The sequence below is a fragment of the Anomaloglossus baeobatrachus genome, chromosome 9 (assembly GCF_048569485.1).
Source record: "Anomaloglossus baeobatrachus isolate aAnoBae1 chromosome 9, aAnoBae1.hap1, whole genome shotgun sequence".
Lineage (NCBI taxonomy): Eukaryota > Metazoa > Chordata > Amphibia > Anura > Aromobatidae > Anomaloglossus > Anomaloglossus baeobatrachus.
The window spans coordinates 174,111,497-174,123,908 of NC_134361.1; the positions used below are offsets into that span (position 1 = coordinate 174,111,497).

A 12,412-nucleotide genomic window follows, 5' to 3' on the forward strand; every position below is an offset into this window, starting at 1 on the left:
CGGTGGAGGAGGATGCAACCGACGTCGAAGTAACCTTGCGCCTTCCTGGACACAGTCGGAGCACTGGTAGCACGTCTACAACTGCATCCTCAGCCACCACTCTGCCTCTGAGCATTATTCGGGGTGGATCAACAGGTCGCATGGCCTCTAAGCCTTGTTTTTTGACATAAAAAAAGATCGCCCAAATTATGTGATCTGTAACATTTGGCATGGTTATCTTACTAGAGGTCAAAACCTCAGCAGTTTGACAACTTCTTCCATGAATCGTCACATGAATAAATATCATATGGCCTGGTGGGAAGCTCACCGTGCTGCAATGCGGCCTAGCGGAGCCAACCATCCACCGCCTGCCCCTTCCAGTGCATCCGCGCGCTCGTCATCTTCTAGGACTGTGGGGACAGCTGTCACACCTGTTTTTCCACCCACAACTTCCACCACTGTAACCGCAACAGGCAGTTTGCTTGGTAGGTCGTCAGTTGGTTTGGAAGGGGAAACAAGTGATTGTGTACAGCTCTCTCAAACATCGATAGCACCAACGTTGGATGAAGGCAACATCATGTCTCCGCCTGCACTTTCCTCACAAACCTGCATTTTTCAAGGGACACCCTACTCAACACCGTCTACACACAGCAGCCAGATCTCTGTCCCTCAGATGTGGTCAAATAAAAGGCCACTTCCTGCGACCCATGACAAAGCTAAGAGGTTGACTCTATCCCTCTGTAAGCTGTTGGCTACCGAAATGCTGCCTTTCCGCCTAGTGGACACACAGGATTTTAGAGACCTTATGTCTGTCGCTGTGCCCCAGTACCAGATGCCTAGTCGCCACTACTTCTCTAAGAAAGGTGTGCCCGCGCTACACCAGCATGTCACACACAACATCACCGCTTCCTTGAGAAACTCTGTGTGTGAACGGGTGCATTTCACCACCGATACTTGGACCAGTAAGCATGGACAGGGACGTTACATGTCGCTGACTGGCCACTGGGTAACTATGGTGATTGATGGTGAAGGGTCTGCTGCACAAGTCTTGCCGTCCCCACGACTTGTGTGTCAATCCTCTGTCTGTCCAAGTTCCGCCACTGCTTCTGCATCCTCCACCTCATCTGGGTCCTCCACCTCCGCCCCAAGCCTGCCTGGTCAGGCCACCAGCGTTCTCACTGCGCAGAAGGAATCACGCACCCCTCATTACTATGCTGGCAGCAGAGCGCAACGGCATCAGGCGGTCTTTAGCTTGACATGTCTTGGGAATAAGAGTCACACAGCTGAGGAGTTGTGGTCAGCTCTGCGGTCCGAGTTTAATAAATGGTTGTCTCCACTCAACCTGCAGCCTGGTAAGGCCGTGTGCGACAATGCTGCAAACCTGGATGCGGCCCTTCGCCTGGGCAAGGTGACACACGTACCTTGTATGGCTCACGTGTTGAACCTTGTCGTCCAGCAATTTTTAACACACTATCCCGGCCTAGATGGCCTTCTGAACAGGGCACGAAAACTGTCTGCTCACGTCCGCCGTTCAAGCGCCGCAGCTGAGTGACTTGCATCGCTCCAGAAGTCTTTCGGCCTGCCGGTTCATCGCCTGAAATGCGATGTGGCGACACGCTGGAATTCAACTCTCCACATGTTACAGCGACTGTGGCAGCACCGCAGAGCCCTGGTGCAATACGTCATGACGTATAGCCTGGGCCAACGAGATGCAGAGGTGGGGCAGATCACCCTGATGGAGTGGTCTCAGATCAAGGACCTATGCACCCTTCTGCACAGTTTCGACATGGCGACGAATATGTTTAGCGCTGACAATGCCATTATCAGCATGACGATTCCAGTCATTTACATGCTGGAGCACACGCTAAACACTATTCGGAGTCAGGGGGTGGGACAACAGGAAGGGGAGGAACTACAGGAGGATTCATATGCGCAAGACACAACAACATCACCAAGGTCCAGACGTTCATCATCACGAACGCGGCAGGCATGGGACCATGGGGGACAGGGATCAACAAGGGCGCATGGTAGCAGGCGAGATGTTGAGGAGGGTGCAGGAGGACATGAAGATATGGAGGACGAACTGTCCATGGACATGGAAGACTCAGCAGATGAGGGGGACCTTGGTCAAATTTCAGTTGAAAGAGGTTGGGGGGAGATGTCAGAGGAAGAAAGAACAGTTAGCACCTCTATGCCACAAACACAGCGTGGACTTGGTCCGCATGGCTGCGCAAGACACATGAGTGCCTTCTTGTTGCACTACCTCCAACATGACCCTCGTATTGTCAAAATTAGAAGTTATGATGACTACTGGCTTGCCACACTATTAGATCCCCGGTACAAGTCCAAATTTTGTGACATAATTCCAGCCATAGAAAGGTACGCACTTATGCAGGAGTATCAGCAGAAGCTGTTACTCGATCTTAGATCGGCTTTTCCACCAAACAACCATGCAGGTGCAGGGAGGGAATCTCCCAGTTGTAACTTGACAAACATGGGACGGTCTCGTCATCTTCAACAGTCTACACGTACCAGTAGGACCGTATCTGGTGCTGGTAACAGCAATTTAATGGAATCTTTTCATAATTTTTTTAGACCCTCCTTTGCAAGGCCACCAGAGACAACAAGTCTGACACATAGTCAACGGCTGGAGAGGATGATACAGGAGTATCTACAAATGAACATCGATGCCATGACTTTGCAAATAGAGCCTTGCTCATTTTGGGCTTCAAATCTAGAAAAATGGCCAGAGCTATCCAGTTACGCCTTGGAGATTTTGTCGTGTACAGCTGCCAGCGTTGTCTCTGAACGTGTCTTCAGTGCTGCTGGGTGTGTGCTGACAGATAAGCGCACGCGTCTGTCCAGTGACAATGTGGACAGACTGACGTTCATCCCAATTAACAAGTCATGGATCCAGAAGGAATTTACAACCCCTGTGTCATCCTGGGGAGAGTAAATGCTTGTGGATTTGGAATGTGCTTGATGCAAATCTAGCTGTGAAGTGTACAACTATGGCACAACTGCTGCCACTGAAGGGGTGGGTGTGTGTGGGGCCCAATTTTTGGAAAAAAGGGAGGCTCCGCTTTGAGTAACCCTTGCTTACATTGTTTTTAAAAGGAGCCAAGATGACCAAGTCATGGTTCAGCAAAGACTTTATCTACCTACCCCGGTGTCATGCTGGGGACGGTTAATTATGGCGTATTTTTGAATGTGCTTGATGCAAATCAAAACATCCTGTTTGCAACTAGGGCACAAGTGCTGCCACTGATGGGGTGTCTGTGTGCCCAATTTTTGGAAAAAAGGTAGACTCCGCTTGGAGTAACCCTTGCTTGCTGTGTTTTTTAAAAATGATACAAGATGAACAGATCTGAAGGCAACATCATGTCTCCGCCTGCACTTTCCTCACAAACCTGCATTTTTCCAGGGACACCCTACTCAACACCGTCTACAGACAGCAGCCAGATCTCTGTCCCTCAGATGTGGTCAAATAAAAGGCCACTTACTGCGACCCATGACAAAGCTAAGTGGTTGACTCTATCCCTCTGTAAGCTGTTGGCTACCGAAATGCTGCCTTTACGCGTAGTGGACACACAGGATTTTACAGACCTTATGTCTGTCGCTGTGCCCCAGTACCAGATGCCCAATCACCACTGCTTCTCCAAGAAAAGCATGCCCGCGCTACACCAGCATGTCGCACACAACATCACCACTTCCTTGAGAAAATCTGTGTGCGACAGGGTGCATTTCAACACAGATACTTGGACCAGTAAGCATAGACAGGGTCATTACATGTCACTGACTGGGCACTGGCAAACTATGGTGAGAGATGGAGAAGGGTCTGCTGTACAAGTCTTGCCGTCCCCATGAGTTGTTTCAATCCTTCTTCTGTATGTAGAAGTTAATACACTGCTTCTGCCTCTTCAACCTCGTGTGGGTCCTCCACCTTGGCGCAAACCCTGTGTGGTCAGGCCACCCTTCCTTGCAACTGCGCACAAGGACTACCACACACCTCCTTACTATGCTGGCAGCAGAGCTCAATGCCATCAGGCGGTCAAAGTTTTACTTTGAAATGTATGGGAAATGTGAGTCACACCGCTATTCCAGAGAATAGTAGTCAGGCAGGGTCAAAACATTAATTGAGGAACAGGAACACAATGGGACGGCCAGGACTTAATCAGAAAACAAGCAGAGGTGAAATGCGGATCGGCCAACAAGGTACATAAACAGCAAGCAGGAAAAGTAGTCAGGTAACAAGCACACAAAATCCTAAAACTGAACTGGGGGTAAAATTAACCAGAGGTTCATAGCTATGTCTGGCAGTGGTCTGCAGACAGGATGGGCATAAAAAAGAGTGTGGTGTCTTCCCATTGGTTGTAGCTGAATGATGGTATTTCATCTGTGAGATACCCACCAGCTACATTCAGCCAGAGATTCTGCATCTGTCAAGGTAATGCAGCCCAGTGGGTGAGCATAACCTGCGTCCACCTGCGCCGCTGGCATCGACTACTCTCCCATCATCAGCACTATTCATGAAAGGAACACGTTGTCACCTGGCGACCGGAGTACAAATTGACGGAGCGGACTCCGTTGGTGACTTAACAGCCGTGTGCGGCAATGATGCAAACCTGGCTGCGGGCCATCCTCAGGGCAATGTGACACACGTGCCTTGTATGGCTCACGTGTTGAACCGAATTCTCCAGCAATTTTTAAAACACCATCACGGCCTACATGGCCTTGTGCAGCGGGCACGCTCGCTATGTGCTCACTTCCATCGTGCGCACACAGCAGCTCAACAACTTTCATCACTCCGGAAGTCTTAGGGTCTGGCAGTTAAACGCCGGAAATGCGATGTTCCGACACGCAGGAATTGGAATCTGCACATGTTGCAGCGTGTGTGGCAGCACCGCAGAGCCCTGCTGAAATACGGTATGACATATATCCTGGGATAACTTGATCAAGAGGTGGTGCAGATCACGCTGCTGGAGTGGTGTCAGATCAAGGACCTATGCACCCTGCTACACAGTTCACAAATGTCGACGAAGATGTTTTGCACTGGCAATGTCATTCTCAGCGTGACAATTCTGGTCATCTACATGATGGAGCACACTGTAATTATTATTCGGAGTCAGGTGTTGGGACAAGAGGAAGGGGAGGAAGTACAGGAGGAGTCATATGCGGAAGGGATAACAAGATCTACGAGGTCCAGACGGTGAGCGGCACCTATGCGGCAATCATGGTGAGGGAGAGGGATTAACAAGGGCGCATAGTATCAGCAAAAAGTGTTGATGAAAGTGCAGGAGCCCATGAAGAAATGGAGGACGAACTTGCGATGGGCATGGAAGACTCAGCAGATGAGTGAGAGCTTGCTCACATTTCGTTTGTGCGAGGTTGTGGGGAGAGGGCAGAGGAAGGATGCACGATTCTCACCTCTCTGCCACCAACACACCAAGGACTTGGTCCTCCTGGATGCACAAGACACATGAGCGCCTTCTTGCTGCACTACCTACATGACCCTCGGATTGTATGAATTTGAAGTAATCCTGAATACTGGGTTGCCACACTGTTAGATCCCCGGTACAAGACAAAATTTGGCGAACTAATTCCTGCCATAGAAATGGACGCACGTATACAGGAGTATCTGCAGAATGTGGTACGCAATCTTAGATCTACTTTTCCACTAAACACCAGTGCTGCACAGAGTGAATCTCAACGCTTTGTCATGGATAGGAGGAAATGGTCTTTTACTTGTCCACACCTGAGGGACCGAGGGCTGGCTGCTGTGCTGAGATGGCGTTGAGTACGGTGTCCCTGCACAGTTGCACTTTTGGTCATATCACAAAATGAGTTGAAAAAGGACAGATGCTGTTGGAAAGGGGAACAGGTGTGTTGGAAAGGGGAAAAAAGTTTTGGTCCGTGGATTTGGTGGTTAAGCAACTGTAACATTTGCTGAAGAAACACCATCTGTTACAGTGGGACTGGCAGATTTGGATAAAGTGGTATATAATCTGTGACCGCTATATAACGAAAATTAATAAGAAAAGAAAGAGAAAGGTATATATCCCCATCAGCAGTCAGTGTCCACCGTGCTCCCAGTTGGAAAAGGAGAGGTTGGCAACTGGAAGGTTTGGTGGAGGATACAGAGCTGTGTGGCTATGAAACTAATAGTAGCCTGAACCGAGTTAGACGCCATTCGGATCTGGAGACTGTGAGCCCTGTTAGCGTCACAGGGTCCACATGCCCACCCAGCCCAGGAACTCCCTGTTAACAACACAGGGGCCATTGAGTACGCTGACCGTGTGCGTAGGGGCCACACCTGTGGACAGCAGGCGCATCAGCAGCAGCAGGCCTGTTAATGCCACTGGGCTGCACAAGCAGGACTGGTAGGACAGGAGCTGGTCTTAACCGTTCTGCGTTACCAACTGTGGTGGTGGCCTGCATCCACCACCCTATCCCTGCCTACCTCTGGCCTAAAGCCGCAATGGGTTCAACACATGGAGGTGTGCTCTTTCGGAGCATAATAGAAGACTGCGCACCTCCTTGTTGGCTCCAGCCCCTTTTATAACCTGGGTCCGCCCCAAACCAGGGTGAACCACAATGCACCTCCTGGAGACAAAAGTAGAGTGACACGTCATGAGTGGCATAACTAGCGTCCTATTTGGAACCGCAACTTCAATGATGACCTCATGGCTGCCATGACCCAAACACCTCACCAGTCATCGTCTGACCATCAATAATGCGGTGACAAGTCATAGGTGTGGGCCTCTGCAAGCCATTTGGGAGGACACCTGATGCCCTGTGGTCTATATGTGCCCCCCACATCAGGGCCAGGGCCAAAGAGTTCATTACCGGACCTAGTCTCTGATGCAGGAAGTGCCTGAGCATGCTCAGTAGCATGAAATACAGTCTCTGAAAAAAGACTATCAGCTTTAGCATGGTGTCTAGGCACAAAACAGGACTTAGACCCGGCACGGAATGCAAGCACCTGTGCAAAGAGGCTTTTCACACTTAGTGTGGGAGCATGCGCTGTATCCCGAAAAGAAGACTTAGCGTCAGGAATAACACAGTCAGGTTGAGCATACTCACTACGCGAAACACTGTAATTATGCTGCAGCTGGGGTACATCGGCACACGCATGCGCACTAGCTGCCTCTCCACACTTAGACGTGGAGGGGAAATTGCTCTTGGAGATGCTGTCTATGAACAGAAGGAAAAGATAAAGGAAGCCTGACTTTCTATCCCTCCGAATTATGAAATGCAGCAATGAATTCCATGAGTTTGCTATAACATTAGCGTAGCAAAATGTGCATGAGGGTGTGATGTAGAGGTGCTAGAAATAGCTTGTCACCAGTGGGGCACTAATGGAATACAACAGCCAGTTCTATGATGCCACTAAATGGCAGTATTTTGTGCTATCATTATAGCTTATTAAAAACAGAGCAGGAGGTTGTCATGCAGAGGTGCTGCACATAGATTTGCAGTAGTGTGAATAGACAAAAGTCCAATAGCCACGTTTAGGATGCCACTAGGTACACTGAGTGTTTGCTAGTATAATGGCTGAATTTAAAAAAGTTTGAGTGTGCAATGCAGGCAGATGTGCTGCAAATATGTTTACAATAGTGTGAATAGACAAAAGTACAATAGCCACGTTTAGGATGCCACTAGGTACACTGAGTGTTTGCTAGTATAATGGCTGAGTTTAAAAAAGTTTGAGTGTGCAATGCAGGCAGACGTGCTGCAAATATGTTTACAATAGTGTGAATAGACAAAAGTCCAATAGCCACGTTTAGGATGCCACTAGGTACACTGAGTGTTTGCTAGTATAATGGCTTAGTTTAAAAAAGTTTGAGTGTGCAATGCAGGCAGACGTGCTCTGCAAATGTCTTTGCACTAGTGGGACTATAGCAAAGTCCAATAGCCACGTTTAGGATGCCACTAGGTACACTGAGTGTTTGCTAGTATAATGGCTTAGTTAAAAAGAGTTGGAGTGTGCAATGCAGGCAGACGTGCTCTGCAAATGTCTTTGCACTAGTGGGACTATAGCAAAGTCCAATAGCCACGTTTAGGATGCCACTAGGTACACTGAGTGTTTGCTAGTATAATGGCTTAGTTATAATGAGTTGGAGTGTGCAGAGGACAAGAGGGTACAGTGGCAGAATTGTGGTGCTCTGAGTAGAGGAATGGAAGCCTGCCTTTCTATTCCCTCCTAATGGTGAAATGCAGGGAGGAAATCCCTGACCTTGGCTACACAGACGCTGGCGCTGTTTTCAGGACCTGTCACCTATGGCTCTCTGACCCTGCCGGTTTGAGCCCTTAAAAGGACTGCTATAAAGTGCTCTCCCTAAGCTAACGCTGTGTATGCAGCGCATAAAGCTGTATCGGCGATAGGACTCAGGAGGACGGAGCTGCGACAGTGATGTCTGACACCAAAGACGCAGAAGGCAGATAATGGCGTCCTGGAAGAAAATGTCCGGTTTTATAATGCAGGGACATGTGACATGGACATCCTATCACACATGCCGTTGCTTCTCTGGCTCAAAGTCCACTTAGCTGTGTGTGTGTCTGGGATTGGCTGACATGCTGGCCAGCCCCACAAGACGCGCGCGCTTAGGGAAGGAAGACAAGAAAAAAAAAAAAAAAAAATGGCGATCGCCATTATACAAACAGGAGTGATCTGAATGCGCTGTTCCCGCACACTATACACTGAAATGTCATAATAGTGTGATTCACAGAGTGACTTACACTATTACAGCAGAAACCAAGCTAGGATTTAGCTGTTTTTTTGCTGCTAGAACCGTTCTCGAACGTTTCTAGAACTGTCGAGCTTTTGCAAAAAGCTCGAGTTCTAGTTCGATCTAGAACATGCCCCAAAATCACTCGAGCCTAGAACTGGAGAACCACGAACCACGAACCGCGCTCAACTCTAATCTTTGTAACAGAAGTCTAGAAATGTGCGCACAAAACTTACTAAGGAGCTAACTCCAAACACAATGATCTAATCCCATCCTTAACACCAAAGAGTCCAAAAAACACAAAAATATATATAACTTTATTCTACTTAGTGTCTACTATATTGGCTAATGAATTTCAGACTTTTACAGATGCATTAATACCAAATATCTTTTATTTTAGTTCACGTCTTACCTCCCTTCTAGACCCCCGAGATGTTGGCTTGCTTTTCAACAAAAATGGGGGGGGATGAGATGTGATGCTACCTACAGCAGACATATCACTCCAGTACCTGGCTGGAGTAGGATTTGTGGCTTGGTGCAGGCCATTATACAGATGCATGGAGAAATGTACCACCCCCTCGTCAAGACCAGGGAGAAAATAGTATTCGATCTTGATGAATATAGGACCCATAAGTGCACATACCCTTACAAGGCCAAGGCTGGTAACAATAGTCAGTATTTGTAGGCCAAAACCAGGAGTGGCTCCAAGAACGAATAAGGCCTGGTACACACATCCGGCTTTTCACCGATTTAATGGATGCGGCGTACGCCAGAACAGTGTATACAGTACGCTGCTAGCGCAGCAAGCGCTGGTCACATGCTGTCATGTGACCGGAGCATGTGACCCGGAAGTTGCGGCGCTGCGACTGTACTATATCACACTGTACTGGCATGCGCCGCATCCGTCAAACCGGCAAAAAGCCGGATGTGTGTACCCGGCCTAAGTGGTAATCAGTGAGCGAGCACTACCATTGTACCAAGGAGTTAATGCTCTGATTGTCACGACTTGAGTACTCAACTATAATGGAAGTCAATGAGGAACTTCAGTATTTTTCCGTAAGATTTCCATATTGACCTCCCATTATACTTGGTTACTCGAGTCGCCCCCATCTGAGCATCCAACTGCTCCTTGCGAGTACAGAGCATGGTAGTGCTCGCTCCTCACTAGTAGTAATCTTTCCATAGGGCCACATTCACACATCCCGGGCCAGAATCATAGCACCACTTTTCAGCATACACCATACCTAGGCGAGGAGCTGTACCCTAGAGAAATACCTCTGCTGTTGAGAAGGGAGAGGATTTGTAATAATTAAACTGCAAAAAGTTACTTGTTTTTAAAGTACTTAGCAATTTTACCTAGTTAATAAAAGCACCCTTTTATCCCTTACCACCAAAACCAGTTTTATCCATAAAAAAAATGGCACCATTCACCTGGGCATCTACTACTATTCTATCAGAACTATTCCTGTTGTCAATTTGTCTGAAGAAGGTCTCACTGACCGAAACGTTACATAGTTCAGGATTGCGATTTTCTTTAGAACCTATATATCTTCTTAAATAATGCGTGCTGGATTCCTTTTCCTTATTTGTGCAATTTAGAAGACATTGCTGCAGTATCTTCTGCCTCCAGAGACAGGGAGTGAGACCAACGATCCAGGGAGTAGCGGAGATAAGGAGCTTTGTGGTGTGTAAGGTCTGGTAACAGAAGGGTGATAACCTCAGAAGTCACACAAGTGAGAGAAAAGTGCCAGGGACACGGGCAGATGACTGCGATTGATCGGTTGTTATTGAGCGCTGATCCAATGTCTGCAAGTGAACATGTTTGGCTACTTTGTGGTCCATTGTGTCTGGACAGCACTCATCCATTGTAGCAAACGCATAGGCAGCACCCTAGTTCAATAAATAGTGGTTTATTCGCCCATGTGCATAATGACAACATTTCGGATCATTGATAGATGAGCCTTTGCCTACTACACAACGATTTATCTATAAAATGATTTAATTTGTATATAAATAGCATTACAATTATCAAAATATTAAAAATATGTCAAAAGCAATGTGTGTTCATATGATCAATGTGAATAAATAGTGTACAAACCATCATATTCCAATCATAGCAATTTTTTTGGTACTTCTACATATGTAGTTTGCCCTTATATATTCTCTCCTTTGGTATGCCTCTCCTCATATACATATATGTGTGGCACACAGCGTCTCTGTGACGTCACTGGTCAGCAACTGCAAAGGAATCTGCCAGCAGTGGATCTTGATGATTTACCCAAGTGCATTCCGCACAGCAGAACATTCCTCATTTCGGGCTCTGGGATCTGCCCTTATCCTGCTGGGTTGGACCTGGAGCAGCTCAAACTGCTGAATCACATGCAGAATGGAGAAGACATCCATCACAACGCCTAAATCATCACCACCACCATGGCTCCCTCACAAGGGGGGGAAACAATAGACAAGGTTTGTAAAACTGATTGCTTCCCATGACCAATAAGGACATTTATTCTCGCTTCTGCCCAGTCCTTAAGTAATTCGGCAAAGATGAAAAGTGCATGGGGAAGTCTCTATAAGCATGAAGCATGCAAACACCAAGAATGATGGTGACAAATCCACTGACGGTTCCCAACACATTCCCGAAATTAAGATGTCGCCATTCTTCGAACAGGATGGCTGAACAGATCAGCACAGAAGAGGTAAATAAGACATAATAAATGGGGGTGACGAGAGAAGCAGTGAAGACGTCCAAAGCTCTAGAAAAAATAAAAAAAAAAATAAAAGACAAAACGGCAACAATTCTAAGAAACAATCATCTATATATATAATTGCCTTATTCTGTCTGTCTGTCTGTCTGTCTGTCATGCTTCAAAATTGTGTCCTTCCGGTGACATTGTGTCCTTACGGTGACACAAAGCTGATTGGCCGCTGGGCTCGCCATGGCCCCGCCCCCCCACACCGATTGGCCGCTCGCCCAGGCTGTGCCCCCACACGGATTGGCCAGCCGCTCGCCCAGCCTCCGCCCCCCCCACAGATTGGCCTCTGGCCCCGGCACCCTGCAGGCATTGGCAATTCGGCCACGCCACGCCCAGCCCCCCTCACGCAACGCACGTTAGCTCTGGCCCCGCCCACCTCCCCCCGCGCATTCCCCGAACTGACAGGGCTGCCACGGAGGTGAGTACTGTACTCCCCCCCCCCCCCTCTCCCCCCCCCCGCGCATTCCCCGAACTGACACGGCTGTTAAGGGGGGTGAGTACTGTACTTCCCCCCCCCCCCCCATCCCCCGCTCGCACGGGAGTGGTGTGAGCTCCCGTGCGAGCGGGGGACGGGATACGTTGGCATGGTTACAAGCGCATCGAGGTCCTGTAGCGGCGGAAGATCCACACGCACACACACACACATACATCAGCTCACACTCACTCTCACTCTCACACACACCTCACACACACCTCACACACACATCACATCGCATCCACACACTCACAGCATCCGGCGATATCGCTTGCTTCTCGGCCTCGATACTGTGCTGTTGTGACCTTCCAGGACCTGACGAAGGATCACATGGCCAGAAGCATGTGGTATCTCCGGATGTTGTGACTGTGAGCGCGTATGTGCGATATCGTCAGTGTCTGTGTGTGTGAGTGTATGCGATCGGGTGTGTGTGAGTGTCGGGATCGGGTGTGTGTGAGTGTATGCGATCGGGT

The 12,412-nt window shown here is 48.5% G+C and overlaps 1 protein-coding gene across 1 annotated transcript in view; it reads right to left on the reverse strand.

Moving 5' to 3' along the window:
• LOC142251354 (thymosin beta-15A homolog) overlaps positions 1-12,412 on the reverse strand; it is a 184,362-nt gene that overhangs the window by 57,904 nt on the left and 114,046 nt on the right. The gene's annotated exons all lie outside the window — the stretch shown is intronic.